Here is a 16,093-nt window from a genome sequence, read left to right on the forward strand (position 1 = left end):
CTGAACAGCTGTAATCTTGCACCTCTTGCAGAGGACCAGAGATCAGATCCCAGAACCCACGTTGGCATCTCTCGACCACCTTCAAACTCCAGCTACTGGTCTCTGACTCCCTCTTGTGGCTTCTGCAAGCTCCTGCACTTGTGTGCACATACACCTAGGCAGCTGCACATAAGCACTATGAGGGAGGATGGGATAAGAGGTTTTCAGAGGGGAAAACAGGAAAGGGGATAACATTTGAAATGTAAATAAAGAAAATATCTAATTTTTTTAAAGGGAAAAACTATTTAAAAAACAAAAATTAAGAATATGCAATAGCAAGGCAACCTATCTATAAAATAACAAAAACCAAGAACTTCTCTTTTAGTGATAAGTAGTTAAGGGTGGTCAGTTAGCCTAGGAAGAGATGTTTTGACAGTATTAGTCATTAGGGAAATGCAAATCAAAGCCACAGTGAGATAGTTCTCTTCATTAGTGTTGAACAGTAATTTTGTAAATAACAAACCAAAAGAAGAAAAAAAAAGTGAGGATGCTAAATATTATTGGTGGGGATGCGAAACGTGCAATCACTCTGAAACTAAACAGTCCGACAGCTTAGTTAGCATTTGATTCGGGACTTGGCATTCTTGAACATTCATCATAAAGGAAAAAACATTCACACACAAAACATTTGTGTACCAGTGTTTATGGGAGTGTTTTTCCACTGTGGCAAAATATTGACAATATTTGAATGGCATTCCATGGGTGAATGAACACACCCTGCTAGGTCCATATAATGGACACTTAGCAACGAAAAGAAATGAGCTACCGCTACAGATGATCTCAAAGGCTGTGTGTGCAGAGAAAAATTCAATCTGAAAATTTATATACTGATATTTCCAGTAATAGGTCTCACCAGGATAAAAGTCTAGGAATGGGGACAGGAGGGTGATAGTTAATGGCTTTCAGGGGAATTACAAACACCAAGGACTCAGTAGTGAGTGAGTTTGTTGGTAATTAAAGAACACTTCTATATGTAAATTCTGGTATTTAAAATTTTAAGTTATAACTATTGTGTATGTATGTGCATGAGCATGCACGTGTGAGATGGCCAGTCTGGAATGGTTTTGGTTGTTGGTGTTGTTTTGGTTTGGTGTTGGTGGAGGGGTTGATTTGATTTGATTTGACTTGATTTGATTTGATTTATTTTGGCTTTGTTGGGGGGGGAAGGGGAAAGGCAACATCATTGGTTAAAATACCTACCATAACAAGTTTAACATCACCATTGTGCAAGAAAATTCGTGTTTAGAGAGAAAAATGTTGGCTAATTCCCAGTGAAGCCCCCAGTCCTTGTATATCTCAGGTGAATGGCGAAGATTGTGTTAGCGAGCAGGAAGGCTGGTTCTTTGGTAGGCTGGAGCACAGCTGAGCGCTTGCGTGAAGCTGCGCCATCCGCTTTACTTCGATCCCCTCTTTTCTGTCGGCGGTCACAGTCCATGCTGCATGCCCACTCCTCCCACCTTCATGAATCAGAGGTCCCGTGTGCGAAGTTTGGGGCACCACAGGCCCCGCATGTGGATGGCAGTGTCTTCTTGACATCCCTGTCCTTGCTTGGTACAAATTTCCAGTAATTTTTTTTTCTTCTGCTGTCTCTGAAATCTCCATTAGTAGCAATTTATTTTCCTGGAAGTTCTCCAGATCAGTTCCCCCTCAAGTTTAGGTATGCCACGAGGTCAAAAATGGTAGCAAAATGGCTAGTAGGCGCTCCTTATCCACTCTACAAGGATGGCCCTCGGGGGGCTCAGGAGATGGTCAGGCATCCCAAGAGTATGCACAGTGCTAGGTGTCTTTCTAATCTTACAACCTCTCTGATGCTTCAGAAAGTCATTGTTACATGACCGTTTTATTTTTTGTCCATATGTGCAGGTGTGTGCATATGCTGCCATGTGGGGGGAGGGGTGGTAAAGGGTGGCACTCGCCTGTGCATGCACTTGTGGAGTTCAGAGGTCAACCTTGGGGTTGTTCCTTAGGGGGTTGCCCTTCCCCCACCCCCCTCCCCCACAGGAACTAGGGTCCACTGAATCAGCTAGGCTTTAGAACCAGTGAGCCCCAGGCATCCTGCTGTCTCTACCTCTGGCAGTGTGGGGGAACCACAGGGGCATGCCATTATACCTGGCATTTTTCACGCGTTATGGCAGGTTCATCTTTTGAATGTGTGACTGAGGAAGTGAAAGACACCTGAAGGGACCGGATGTTACAACAAAGGTTAGTGATAAAATAAAGCCAGCCCTCGATGACCCTGGGGCACAAAAGTCAGCCACTAACAATACTGGAAAATGCAAATTGCCCTTGCCTCAGTTACCCCATCTGTAAAATGGTTCCAATGGCCTGCCTCATCAGTTGTGGTGGTATAATTATCTTAAGGAAAACAGAGAGGAAGGCCATTCCCCACTGCACTTGGGGCCATAATACATATTCCTTAGTTTCTAAGTCCCCATTTCTTAGTTACTGTTCTATTCCTCAGTGCCCAAGGTAGCTTGAAAAGAACTGACTTGCCGAGAAGTAGCTAGTTAGCAACAACCGGGTTAATTAACTTTCCCTAATACATTCCTGAAGAGAGTGTCTATTGATTGAGTCTTTCAACATGGTGTCCTTTTAAAGCAGACTGAGGGGAGTCTACCCCTTGCCAAGCAAATGGCCATACTCAGTCACGATCCACCTTGAACTCCTCAGACACGGGAATTTGACTTCTTCCTTCCTTCTCTTGCTAGCATCAAAAGGTTATGGCCTTGATGACCCCATCTCCAACCACAACAGTACATTAAGGATTGCTTAAATACCGCAGGCTGCCTGCACAACATTTTCTTATTTAAAAACATTTCGTTTGCTTAGCCTGCTGGTAGGACAAACCTGCAAGGCGGAGGCTGTAGGAGTTCAAGGCCAGCCTTGGCAACATAGCGAGAGTAGGAGACCAGCTATGGGAGGATCTAAGGGAGGGGCAGGAAATTGCCAAAGAGACTGGAAACCAGGGATCCTGGGGAGGAAGAGAAGTCCATCTAATAAAACCAAATGTGGTTTCCTGAAAAGGAGGGACGGAGGCGTTACTGTAAGAGAGCATTTTGTTTGCTATTCCTTTTTTAAGGGAAGCTTGAAGGGTAACCCAAAGTAACCATCCTGACAGTAAAATATGGCTATCTACCTTCCCCACCCTTTCGAGAAGCTGGCAAGGCCTTACCTAAGAACTGATGGAGACCAAGGATGTAGCGTGGCCATTTTTTGTGTGCTCCGTGTCAGCCTTTAGAAGGGTTTTATAAACATAACACATCCCTAGTTGAAGGCATTCACACCCTAATCCGCCAGCTGTCTCGTTGCAGGACTAGAGTGAGCGGATTACACAGCCCAGTCTAACAGGCAGTTGAGAAGACGGACTGAAAGTTCCCTGCGGACAGGAGCCAAGTTAGTTGCAGTCCCCTGTCACCTCCTTAGAGCATCGCGTGATGCCAGACACCCCTAGGCACCTAGGCAGTTCTGCGGATCCGTGAAAAGTAGCCAGAACTCTGCCCCCAGAACTCACAATTGGCTTGAAAGTCCACAGTGTCCCCCGAAAGAAGAGCTAGCTGGTTTTCCCTTCCAAGATTTCCTGCAGACCCAGAAGAGGCCGAAATCAGTTTCAGCTCTCCCCCACTCCGCCCCCCAGCCTCTCTAAAACAGCTGATCTCAGGGTGGGGGATGGGGGTGGGGAGGATCAGGTGGGGGGAAAGCTGGGCGTCCCCCCTCCCCCCTGCCGGGACCCCTCGAGCCCGGTGCAGGGGAAGGTGACCAGGAGGGGGAGAGCCAGCCCGCACGTGCAGCGCCCAGGGGAGGAGGCTGGGCCAGCGCAGCGCTTAGTCAGCAGCTGGGCTCGGTTTTGAAACAAAAGCCAATGTCCTCCCTCGGAGTCTGCGGCCGGTCAGTTCCTAGGGGGAAGAAAGCTATGCTGCCCAGCCGGTTAGTGGCCCAACTTACTTTTCCTGAGCCCAGGACTGAGGGCCAGCGGATGTTCGGGAGTGGGTGGGATGCTGCGGGGAGGGGTCGCGGGGATAGCTCGCACACACCCTGCCCTGCTCTGATCTCCGCTTGGCTCAAGGCCGAGTCCCCGGGGTTGCGGGACGCACGCTGATCCCGGCCCTGGAGCCCAGGCCCCTCGGGTGTGCGTGCAGCCGCAGCACCTTCGCCACCTCGCGTCCCACAGCTCAGACACACCAGGCCCTGGTTTCATGAATGAAATCCAATCGTGTGGTTATAAATAGCCGCCAAGGCTGCTCACGTCACGGTGGAGAGAGAGAGCGATCGGAGGCCGCCACCGCTTTGCTTGCTCCGTGCTGGGGCGCAGGGTTCCGCCCGGTGCCCCGCCTGGCCGGGGAAGGGGGCGGGAGGAGGGCAGGGCTGGCGGCGACAGCGACCTGGGGACGAGTCCCGTGGCCTGCGCCGGGACGCGGACGCGGCCGGGCGCGGCTGGGCCATGCTGCCTTTGTGCCACGCCGGGCGGGTGGCGCGCGGTGCGCAGGGTCCCGGCGTCCCCGCGAGCGCGCGCGGCGGGGGCCGCTGCTGAGCGGCGGAGGGAGCCAGGTCTCGCTCGGCTGCAGGGTAGGTGGCTGTGTCGTACTGAGAGCCCCAGTGAGCAGCGGAGCACCCTCACCAGCTCCCGATCGCCCCGCGGGTGGCAGGTGGGGACCCCGGCCCATGTTCCCACCCTCCCCCAGCAACGTTTGTGGGAGTGAGCTGAAGGGATGCGGGGGGACAGTCCCCTCCCAGAGGAGTGAGCTGAAGAGATGTGGAGGAGCACCCGCCCCGGCCGCACCCCTAACTTGTAGCGGCAGACACGTACAACAGGCACCTTAGCAGTCCGGTTGCACCAGGGCCCGGTGCTGCCGCGCCCCCGGGGAAAGGCGCCTTTTCCTCGAAGGACTCTGGTGGGGAACTTGGGACGCGAGAAGCGGGGTGCTCTGAGCCCTTGGGTGTTTGCCCTGCCCCAAGCAGTGTCTTTGGATGCACGATGAAGCCCCTCTCCCTCCCCTCCCCCCTAGCCCTGTGTCTAGGGAGTCTGTTGTGAGTTGCTGTGCCAACAGTACACGCTGCCTTGTGAGGGGCTTGCACACACCTGAACTTAAGTGTTCAGCTTCAGGTTGCTAGGTTCACAGCCAGGGGGTAGGGGGAGAGACGCAGAAGAGATCCACACTCACACCCACCCCCCAAAAAAGTGGAAGGAAGGCAAGACTGTGTAAAAAATGTATATATAACATTTAATTCCACTGTTGGCCGTGGGGTTTCCATCCCATATCAAACTACTCAACGGAGGAGCAAAGTCAATATTTAGACTCAGACAAGCCAGAAAAGTTAGGAGGGAGAGCCAAGCACAGGGTTCTGAGTTGGCTTTGCACGTCAGCACAAGAGCTGCGCCTTTGGGGCTGTCTGTACACATATGCTGGGGCCTTGGGGGTGGAGGCGTGCATTAAGCTTGATAAGTCACAGAAAGCTGGGAAACTCTAGATAGTAGCAAGCAGAGGAGACATCCTGACTTTGAATCTCCCTGGTCTGTGCTTTGGGGGAAACTACTGAATACTCCGCGTGGGGTTTCAGCCTGAGGTTCTCTGTAGGCTGCGCTGCCTGCCATAAAAACATACAAGAGACTCCAAACCATACTATGCCTCCAGAGGCGTTCAGCTTGGCCAAGGGCAGATAATAAGCCACCAAACAGGCTCATAAGTTCACTTTTAAACACTCTTTTGAGACTCAGTGTATTATTTCATCTTCAGTGATCTTTGAGACGCCTATGAGAACCGGTGATTCCCATTAGACAAACTCAATCTTTGGACTATCAGTAGCATCTGAGTGTTGTCCCCACAGGGGAAGCAAGCAGTCAATTATCATATTAAACAAGATTCCTGATGAGACTCCTGGATCATATTTGAAAATCAATGGGGGGTCTGGGTTTGATCGATTCCATCCCATGGTGGGAGGCTTTAGCCCCATCACTATCAACAGTCTTTATGTTCCAAAGTTGTGGCAGTCATGGGCATCCCAAGGTACAGGGTTATGTGTGCTCACAAGGATACACACAAGTAGCCTGGTTGATGTTACTGACTTATTACTTCTATAGAAAAAAAAAAAAAAAAAAAAAACAATAGAAAAAACCAGAATTCATTGTGTTGGGGTTAAGATGGTGGTTTAAAGTGACATTTTTTTTTTTTGAAGAAAATCTCCCACTTCCTTGTCTATTTGAGAAAGCCAGTGAGTTTTCACTGTGCCTACCATCCATTTGTGGCTAAGTGCTTTTTCTGTATCATCCCCAAATGCTCAGAAATATACTTCTTCGAATGCTATAAAATGCTAACATAGCTATTTCAGGCGATACTTGACCCAAAGAAATACCAATGTACACAGAGCATAAACCAAAGTTAGTCAGGCTCTGCCCATCCTCGCCTGTGGAGAAAGATACAAAGTATGTTTAAAACAAAAAAGTTCCTGTGGGCTCCTGGCAGGCAGAGGGATTTTAACAGTATTTCTCTCTATTCTCTAGGTAAGACCAGCTGTGCCCAGGAGGAACTCCTGTTCTTCACTTCCCAGGAGCCAGGTCAGTAGCTCTGCGCATGCCCACAAGCACAGATGAGTATTGTAGCCTCTGACGCGCGAGATATGTTCTAGAGCAGGTTTCTTAGTCATATTGTCTCGAAAGAATTGGGTTTTGCTGTTTTATATGGTTTGAATCCATTGTTTGTTGAAATCACTTTATTTTCTCTTCAAGGAAAACAACCTTAAAATGAACCTTGTGTGCCCCCCCCCCCCGAGTCTCTCCTTCCTGTGGGTCATTCTAAGGAGAAAATCAAAATGGTGGTAGACAGTTGAGGGTCCTGGGCATCTGAGTGTAGTCAGTAATGGAGATTTATTTTTTTTTTTTAAATATTTTTATTACATAATTTCCTCAATTACATTTCCAATACTATCCCAAAAGTCCCCCATAGCGCCCCCCACTTCCCTACCCACCCATTCCCATTCTTTTGGCCCTGGCATTCCCCTATATTGGGGCATATAAAGTTTGCAAGTCCAATGGGCCTCTCTTTCCATTGATGGCCGACTAGGCCATCTTTCGATACATATGCAGCTAGAGACAAGAGCTCCAGGGTTCCGGTTAGTACATCATGTTGTTCCAACAATAGGGTTGCAGATCCCTTTAGCTCCTTGGGTACTTTCTCTAGCTTCTCCATTGGGAGCCCTGTGATACATCCAATAGCTGACTGTGAACATCCACTCCTGTGTTTGCTAGGCCCCGGCATCGTCTCACAAGAGACAGCTATATTTGGGTCCTTTCAGCAAGATCTTGCTAGTGTATGCAATGGTGTCAGCGTTTAGAAGCTGATTATGGGACGGATCCCTGGATACAGCAGTCTCTAAATGGACCATCCTTTCATCACAGCTACAAACTTTGTCTCTGTAGCTCCTTCCCTGGGTGTTTTGTTCCCAATTCTAAGAAGGTGCACAGTGTCCACACTTTGGTCTTCATTCTTCTTGAGTTTCATGCGTTTAGCAAATTGTATCTTATATCTTGGGTATCCTAAGTTTTGGGCTAATATCCACTTATCAATGAATACATATTGTGTGAGTTCTTTTGTGATTGTGTTACTTCACTCAAGATGATGCCCTCCAGGTCCATCCATTTGGCTAGGAATTTCATAAATTCATTCTTTTTAATAGCTGAGTAGTACTCCATTGTGTAAATGTACCATAATTTCTGTATCCATTCCTCTGTTGAGGGACATCTGGGTTCTTTCCAGCTTCTGGCTATTATAAATAGGGCTGCTATGAACATAGTGGAGCATGTGTCCTTCTTACCGGTTGGGACATCTTCTGGATATATGCCCAGAAGAGGTATTGCTGGATCCTCCGGTAGTACTATGTCCAATTTTCTGAGGAACCGCCAGACTGATTTCCAGAGTGGTTGTACAAGCTTGCAATCCCACCAACAATGGAGGAGTGTTCCTCTTTCTCCACATCCTCGCCAGCATCTGCTGTCACCTGAATTTTTGATCTTAGCCATTCTGACTGGTGTGAGGTGGAATCTCAGGGTTGTTTTGATTTGCATTTCCCTGATGATTAAGGATGTTGAACATTTTTTCAGGTGCTTCTCTGCCATTCGGTATTCCTCAGGTGAGAATTCTTTGTTCAGTTCTGAGCCCCATTTTTTAATGGGGTTATTTGACTTTCTGGAGTCCACCTTCTTGAGTTCTTTATATATATTGGATATTAGTCCCTTATCTGATTTAGGATAGGTGAAGATCCTTTCCCAATCTGTTGGTGGTTTTTTTGTCTTATTGATGGTGTCTTTAGCCTTGCAGAAGCTTTGTAGTTTCATGAGGTCCCACTTGTCAATTCTCGATCTTACAGCACAAGCCATTACTGTTCTATTCAGGAATTTTTCCCCTGTGCCCATATCTTCAAGGCTTTTCCCCACTTTCTCCTCTATAAGTTTCAGTGTCTCTGGTTTTATGTGAAGTTCCTTGATCCACTTAGACTTGACCTTAGTACAAGGAGATAGGAATGGATCGATTCGCATTCTTCTACATGTTAACAACCAGTTGTGCCAGCACCATTTGTTGAAAATGCTGTCTTTCTTCCACTGGATGTTTTTAGCTCCCTTGTCGAAGATCAAGTGACCATAGGTGTGTGGGTTCATTTCTGGGTCTTCAATTCTATTCCATTGGTCTATTTGTCTGTCACTATACCAGTACCATGCAGTTTTTATCACAATTGCTCTGTAGTAGAGCTTTAGGTCCGGCATGGTGATTCCACCAGAGGTTCTTTTATCCTTGAGAAGAGTTTTTGCTATCCTAGGTTTTTTGTTATTCCAGATGAATTTGCAGATTGCACTTTCTAATTCGTTGAAGAATTGATTTGGAATTTTGATGGGGATTGCATTGAATCTGTAGATTGCTTTTGGCAAGATAGCCATTTTTACAATGTTGATCCTGCCAATCCATGAGCATGGGAGATCTTTCCATCTTCTGAGATCTTCTATAATTTCTTTCTTCAGAGACTTGAAGTTTTTATTATACAGATCTTTCACTTCCTTAGTTAGAGTCACGCCAAGATATTTTATATTATTTGTGACTATTGAGAAGGGTGTTGTTTCCCTAATTTCTTTCTCAGCCTGTTTATTCTTTGTGTAGAGAAAGGCCATTGATTTGTTTGAGTTAATTTTATATCCAGCTACTTCACCGAAGCTGTTTATCAGGCTTAGGAGTTCTCTGGTGGAATTTTTAGGGTCACTTATATATACTATCATATCATCTGCAAAAAGTGATATTTTGACTTCCTCTTTTCCAATTTGTATCCCTTTGATCTCCTTTTGTTGTCGAATTGCTCTGGCTAGGACTTCAAGTACAATGTTGAATAGGTATGGAGAAAGTGGACAGCCTTGTCTAGTCCCTGATTTTAGAGGGATTGCTTCAAGCTTCTCACCATTTACTTTGATGTTGGCTACTGGTTTGCTGTAGATTGCTTTTATCATGTTTAGGTATGGGCCTTGAATTCCTGATCTTTCCAAGACTTTTATCATGAATGGGTGTTGGATCTTGTCAAATGCTTTTTCCGCATCTAAGGAGATGACCATGTGGTTTTTATCTTTGAGTTTGTTTATATACTGGATTACGTTGATGGATTTCCGTATATTGAACCATCCCTGCATCCCTGGGATGAAACCTACTTGGTCAGGATGGATGATTGTTTTGATGTGTTCTTGGATTCGGTTAGCAAGAACTTTATTGAGGATTTTTGCATCAATATTCATAAGGGATATTGGTCTGAAGTTTTCTATCTTTGTTGGGTCTTTTTGTGGTTTAGGTATCAGAGTAATTGTGGCTTCATAGAATGAGTTGGGTAGAGTACCTTCTGTTTCTATTTTGTGGAATAGTTTGTGAAGAACTGGGATTAGATCTTCTTTGAAGGTCTGATAGAACTCTGCACTAAACCCATCTGGTCCTGGGCTTTTTTTAGTTGGGAGACTATTAATGACTGCTTCTATTTCTTTGGGGGATATAGGGCTGTTTAGATCATTAACCTGATCTTGATTCAACTTTGGTACCTGGTATCTGTCTAGGAACTTGTCCATTTCATCCAGGTTCTCCAGTTTTGTTGAGTATAGCCTTTGGTAGAAGGATCTGATGGTGTTTTGGATGTCTTCAGGATCTGTTGTTATGTCTCCTTTTTCATTTCTGATTTTGTTAATTAGGATGCTTTCCCTGTGCCCTCTAGTGAGTCTGGCTAAGGGTTTATCTATCTTGTTGATTTTCTCAAAGAACCAGCTCCTTGATTGGTTGATTCTTTGAATAGTTTTTCTTGTTTCTACTTGGTTGATTTCACCCCTGAGTTTGATTATTTCCTGCCGTCTACTCCTCTTGGGTGAATTTGCTTCCTTTTGTTCTAGTGCTTTTAGGTGTGTTGTCAAGCTGCTAATGTGTGCTCTCTCTAGTTTCCTTTTGGAGGCACTCAGAGCTATGAGTTTTCCTCTTAAAAATGCTTTCATTGCGTCCCATAAGTTTGGGTATGTTGTGGCTTCATTTTCATTGAACTCTAAAAAGTCCTTAATTTCTTTCTTTATTCCTTCCTTGACCAAGGTATCATTGAGAAGAGTGTTGTTCAGTTTCCACGTGAAGGTTGGCTTTCTATTATTTATTTTGTTATTGAAGATTAGCCTTAGTCCATGGTGATCTGATAGGATGCATGGGACAATTTCAATATTTTTATATCTGTTGAGGCCTGTTTTGTGACCAATTATGTGGTCAATTTTGGAGAAGGTACCATGAGGTGCTGAGAAGAAGGTATATCCTTTTGTTTTAGGATAGAATGTTCTGTAGATATCTGCCAGATCCATTTGATTCATAATTTCTCTTAGTTTCACTGTGTCCCTGTTTAGTTTCTGTTTCCATGATCTGTCCATTGGTGAAAGTGGTGTGTTGAAGTCTCCCACTATTATTGTATGAGGTGCAATGTGTGCTTTGAGATTTACTAAAGTTTCTTTAATGAATGTGGCTGCCTTTGTATTTGGAGCATAGATATTCAGGATTGATAGTTCCTCTTGGAGGATTTTACCTTTGATGAGTATGAAGTGTCCCTCCCTGTCTTTTTTAATGACTTTGGGTTGGAAGTCAATCTTATCAGATATTAGAATGGCTACTCCAGCTTGTTTCTTCATGCCATTTGCTTGGAGAATTGTTTTCCAGCCTTTCATTCTGAGGTAGTGTCTATCCTTTTCTCTGAGATGAGTTTCCTGTAAGCAGCAAAATGTTGGGTCTTGTTTGTGTAGCCAGTTTGTTAGTCTATGTCTTTTTATCGGGGAGTTGAGTCCATTGATATTAAGAGATATTAAGGAAAAGAAATTGGTGTTTCCTGTTATTTTTGATGTTAAAGTTGGCATTTTGTTCTTGTGGCTGTCTTCTTTTAGGTTTGTTGAGGGATTACCTTCTTGTTGTTTCTAGGGCGTGGTTCCTGTCCTTGTATTGGTTTTTTTCTGTTATTATCCTTTGAAGGGCTGGATTCGTGGAGAGATAATGTGTGAATTTGGTTTTGTCGTGGAATACTTTGGTTTCTCCATCTATGTTAATTGAGAGTTTGGCTGGGTATAGTAGCCTGGGCTGGAATTTGTGTTCTTTTAGTGTCTGTATAACATCTGTCCAGGATCTTCTGGCTTTCATAGTCTCTGGTGAAAAATCTGGTGTAATTCTGATAGGCTTGCCTTTATATGTTACTTGGCCTTTTTCTCTTACTGCTTTTAGTATTCTATCTTTATTTAGAGCATTTGTTGCTCTGATTATTATGTGTCGGGAGGTATTTCTTTTCTGATCCAGTCTATTTGGAGTTCTGTAGGCTTCTTGTATGTTCATGGGCATCTCTTTCTTTAGATTTGGGAAGTTTTCTTCTATAATTTTGTTGAAGATGTTTGCTGGTCCTTTGAGTTGAAAATCTTCATTCTCATCCACTCCTATTATCCGTAGGTTTGGTCTTCTCATTATGTCCTGTATTTCTTGGATGTTTTGAGTTAGGATCTTTTTGCATTTTCCATTTTCCTTGATTGTTGTGCCGATGTTCTCTATGGAATCTTCTGCACCTGAGATTCTCTCTTCCATCTCTTGTATTCTGTTGCTGATGCTTGCATCTATGGTTCCAGATTTCTTTCCTAGGGTTTCTATCTCCAGTGTTGCCTCATTTTGGGTTTTCTTTATTGTGTCTACTTCCCTTTTTAGGTCTAGTATGGTTTTGTTCATTTCCATCATCTGTTTGGATGTGTTTTCCTGCTTTTCTGTAAGGACTTCTACCTGTTTGATTATGTTATCATGTTTTTCTTTAAGGATTTGTAACTCTTTAGCAGTGTTCTCCTGCAATTCTTTAAGGGATTTTTGTGCTTCCTCTTTATTGTCTTCTTCCTTTTTAGCAGTGTTCTCCTGCATTTCTTTAAGTGTGTTATTAACGTCCTTCTTGAAGTCCTCTATCATCATCAGGAGATATGCTTTTAAATCCGTGTCTAGCTTTTCCGGTGTGTTGGGGTGCCCTGGACTGGGTGAAGTGGGGGTGCTGGGTTCTGATGATGGTGAGTGGTCTTGGTTTCTGTTAGTAAGATTATTACGTTTACCTTTCGCCATCTGGTAATCTCTGGGGTTAGTTGTTATCGTTGTCACTATTTAAAGATTGGAGCAGAAGCTGTGTTCCACTCACCAGCAGTCCCAAAATCCTGTGGCGGGGGTCGTGGGTAGCTGGCGGGTGTCAGGCAACCCTGCGCTCCCGCTACCCTGGCGCTGATCCGGCCGGGTGAGGCCTGTGGCCCTACTCAGGCCGGTTTCTGCTTCCCTAACTAATGCAGTCTCAGGTCCCGCGTAATTGGACTGGAGCAGAAGCTGTGTTCCGCTCACCAGCAGTCCCAAAATCCTGCGGCGGGGGTCGTGGGTAGCTGGCGGGTGTCAGGCAACTCTGCGCTCCCGCTACCCTGGCGCTGATCCGGCCGGGTGAGGCCTGCGGCCCTACTCAGGCTGGTTTCTGCTTCCCTAACTAATGCAGTCTCAGGTCCCGCGCAATTGGATTGGAGCAGAAGCTGTGCTCCCCTCACCAGAAGTCTTAAGATCCTGTGGCGGGTGTTGTGGGCAGTTGGCGAGTGTCAGCAGACCCTGCGCCCCAGCTGCTCAGGTTCTTTTCTGACCGGAAGAGGCTTGTGGCCCTGTGTGGGCCGGATTTCTCTCTCCCCAACCAGAGCAGTCTCAGGTCCCGCGTGATTGGACTGGAGCAGAAGCTGTGTTCCACTCACCAGCAGTCCCAAAATCCTGCGGCGGGGGTCGTGGGTAGCTGGCGGGTGTCAGGCAACCCTGCGCTCCCGCTACCCTGGCGCTGATCCGGCCGGGTGAGGCCTGTGGCCCTACTCAGGCCGGTTTCTGCTTCCCTAACTAATGCAGTCTCAGGTCCCGCGCAATTGGATTGGAGCAGAAGCTGTGTTCCACTCACCAGCAGTCCCAAAATCCTGCGGCGGGGGTCGTGGGTAGCTGGCGGGTGTCAGGCAACCCTGCGCTCCCGCTACCCCGGCGCTGATCCAGCCGGATGAGCAGTAATGGAGATTTAACTCATCTTCATCTTAGCCTTCAGGAGATTTCATAGACTAGTAGTGGACATTTGTGAGCATGCGTCAAGATCCGATTCTGTCCATTTATGGTTTTATTCTACATATATGTGTGTCAAATAAATGGACAAACACATCATACACCACACACACACACACACACACACACATATGCAACAACTGTGGTGTGCAACAACTTTTGGGTTTTTTGTTTTTTAAAAGATTTGTCTTAATCTAAAAACATAAACTCCTGTTTGAAAACTTCATCTCTGACAGGGAGACAGAGGCCAAGAAAAGTTGAATGACTTATTTAATTTAGTAACTACAGATATCCCAGGAACACTCGGCAATGCAGCTGTTCCTAGAGGAGAGGGTCCACTCTTCTAAGTAAAGAGGTGAGTTTCCTAGCACGGATCAGTCAAAGATTAAATATATATCGTGGGGGTGGGGTGGAGTCTCTGACTCTCAAGAAGTTTCCAAGCAGATTTAAAAGGCAAGATGTTAAGCATTGCCAGGTAGTGGGGGTGTGCACCTTTAATCCCAGCACTTGGGAGGCAGAAGCAGGTGGATTTCTGAGTTCGAGGCCAGCCTGGTATAGAGTGAGTTCCAGGACAGCCAGGGCTACACAGAGAAACCCGGTCTCGGAAAGCAAAAGAAGAAGAAGAAGAAGAAGAAGAAGAAGAAGAAGAAGAAGAAGAAGAAGAAGAAGAAGAAGAAGAAGAAGAAGAAGAAGAAGAAGAAGTAGTTAAGCATTCCAATATGGGAAAAATGAAGAATAAATCATGATCTTTGTGCATGTCCAAAGGCTGATTTGGGGATCCATAGAAACCCAATGTTTTCTGTTCTGTGAGACTATTTTGAATCCCATGTACCAAGCATAAGTTTTCATCTGCATAAATGATAAACAAATGTTTGGAGGTAGTCAGGATATAGACTTTGAAACTAACTGACATTGTAGAGTTGTCCCCGGCCATGGTGGTCCAGGACTGTGGAGGCAGAGACCCTATTGCTTACAAGGCACCAAAGCTTGAAAGCTGTCACTCGGCTGGACATCTTTGATAAAAGGCTACAATGTGACACGGAGCCTCGAAGTACCTTCTTCCTTCAGATCCTCAGCGTGCCTGAAATGTTGTACGCATAGTGGATAGGTTTGGATACGTAATCGATAAATCCCAACCAAAGTTCTGAAAAGGGTCAATATCTAAAGTTTCAGATACTTATAGTTTGCACCTCAGCTGTGAGCATCCCTTGCCGCTATGCCCTCCTTTGCTCTGTTTCTAAAGAATAATTTGTAACAGTTGCTAACCTTCTGGGAATTTTAAACACAGAGTCACTAACAAATTGCAAATTACAAAGGTGACCCTCTAGATAAACTCTTTATCAAGTACTGACAGTCCCAGCTTGCATAATAGCATTACAAAAGCCCAGTTAGTTAAGGGGTATCTTTAATCAATTAAGGGGTAGTTGTATACTATTCTATAAGAGCTTGATCTATAAAAGTTGCTATATCCTAGACCAATCCAAGACAGATCATATTCCATGGTTCTTATTGGGGAGGTCCCATTATAGGCCAGATCCTCGCCATTAACTGATATATGGCTGGCTGTGATAAATGATATGCCATAAAAAATAATCAATATGACAATCATAAATCTATAATTTATTTAAAGTAGTCAAATTACACTCTAAATTATGTAATGTTGGAGCCCAAAAGAACCTCAGAATTTGCAAGCTGTCACTAACAGTAATTACTCAGTTAGTAGTCAGCCCTTCCTTTGCTTTCTTGGGTATCAGCAGGCTTTCCCTTCTCTCTTGTAAAAAAAAAAAAAAAAAAAAAAAAAAAAAACCCACGGTTAGAAACATTTGGAGCATGGCTAGCTTCACTTGGTAAGCTCACTTCGTAGAAAACAGACAAACTGGGGCCTAGGCAATGGGCACAGTCTCTAAAGTATTTGTTATACAAACATCAAGCCATGACTCAAATTCCCAGAACCTACCTCTAAAAAAAAGCTGAGCATGCTTGTAATTCCATCACTGGGGAGGCAGGGACAGGTGGACAGTCAGCCTGGATCAGCAAGTCTCGGGCTACCAAGAGACATTGTCTGTAAAAAACCCAAGTTGGACTGTGCCTGGGGAGTGAGAACCAGAGGGTCTTCTGTGGCCTCCAAGTGTACATACCTGCATGTGCACACACACACACACACACACACACACACACATCTTCACCTTCCTGTTGGTCTTGTAACAATACAAATTCAGCCCTACTGTGTGAAGGCTTCCGTCTGCCCTCCTATGACTGGTGATTTGAATCTGACCCTTTTATTCCCCTTCTCTTCTCCACCAAGGATCTCCATCAACCTCACAGTACTAAACCAAAAGTTGGAGAAGGAATTCAAAATGAGTTACAAAAAGCTAAGGGACAAAGGAAAAGGAAGTGGGAGGTCAGAGAAAATATGGACTCAGTGGAAAGGGGGAGAGGGAAAG

The 16,093-nt window shown here is 45.3% G+C and overlaps 1 protein-coding gene across 6 annotated transcripts in view; it reads left to right on the forward strand.

Moving 5' to 3' along the window:
- Positions 1 to 16,093, forward strand: part of Rhobtb1 (Rho related BTB domain containing 1) — a 136,387-nt gene that overhangs the window by 51,605 nt on the left and 68,689 nt on the right. For 4 of the 6 annotated variants that reach the window (XM_029482899.2, XM_021173633.3, XM_021173636.3 and 1 more), the window contains one exon: positions 6,536 to 6,589. The gene's annotated coding sequence lies outside the window, so the exon portion shown is untranslated. Of the gene's footprint in view, positions 1 to 3,884; positions 3,964 to 4,452; positions 4,603 to 6,535; positions 6,590 to 16,093 lie in introns of those variants that run through there. The other 2 variants (XM_021173638.3, XM_021173635.2) reach the window with 2 other exon arrangements.

This window comes from Mus caroli, unplaced genomic scaffold, assembly GCF_978045245.1.
Source record: "Mus caroli unplaced genomic scaffold, Mus_caroli_1 scaffold_9, whole genome shotgun sequence".
Classification (NCBI taxonomy): domain Eukaryota; kingdom Metazoa; phylum Chordata; class Mammalia; order Rodentia; family Muridae; genus Mus; species Mus caroli.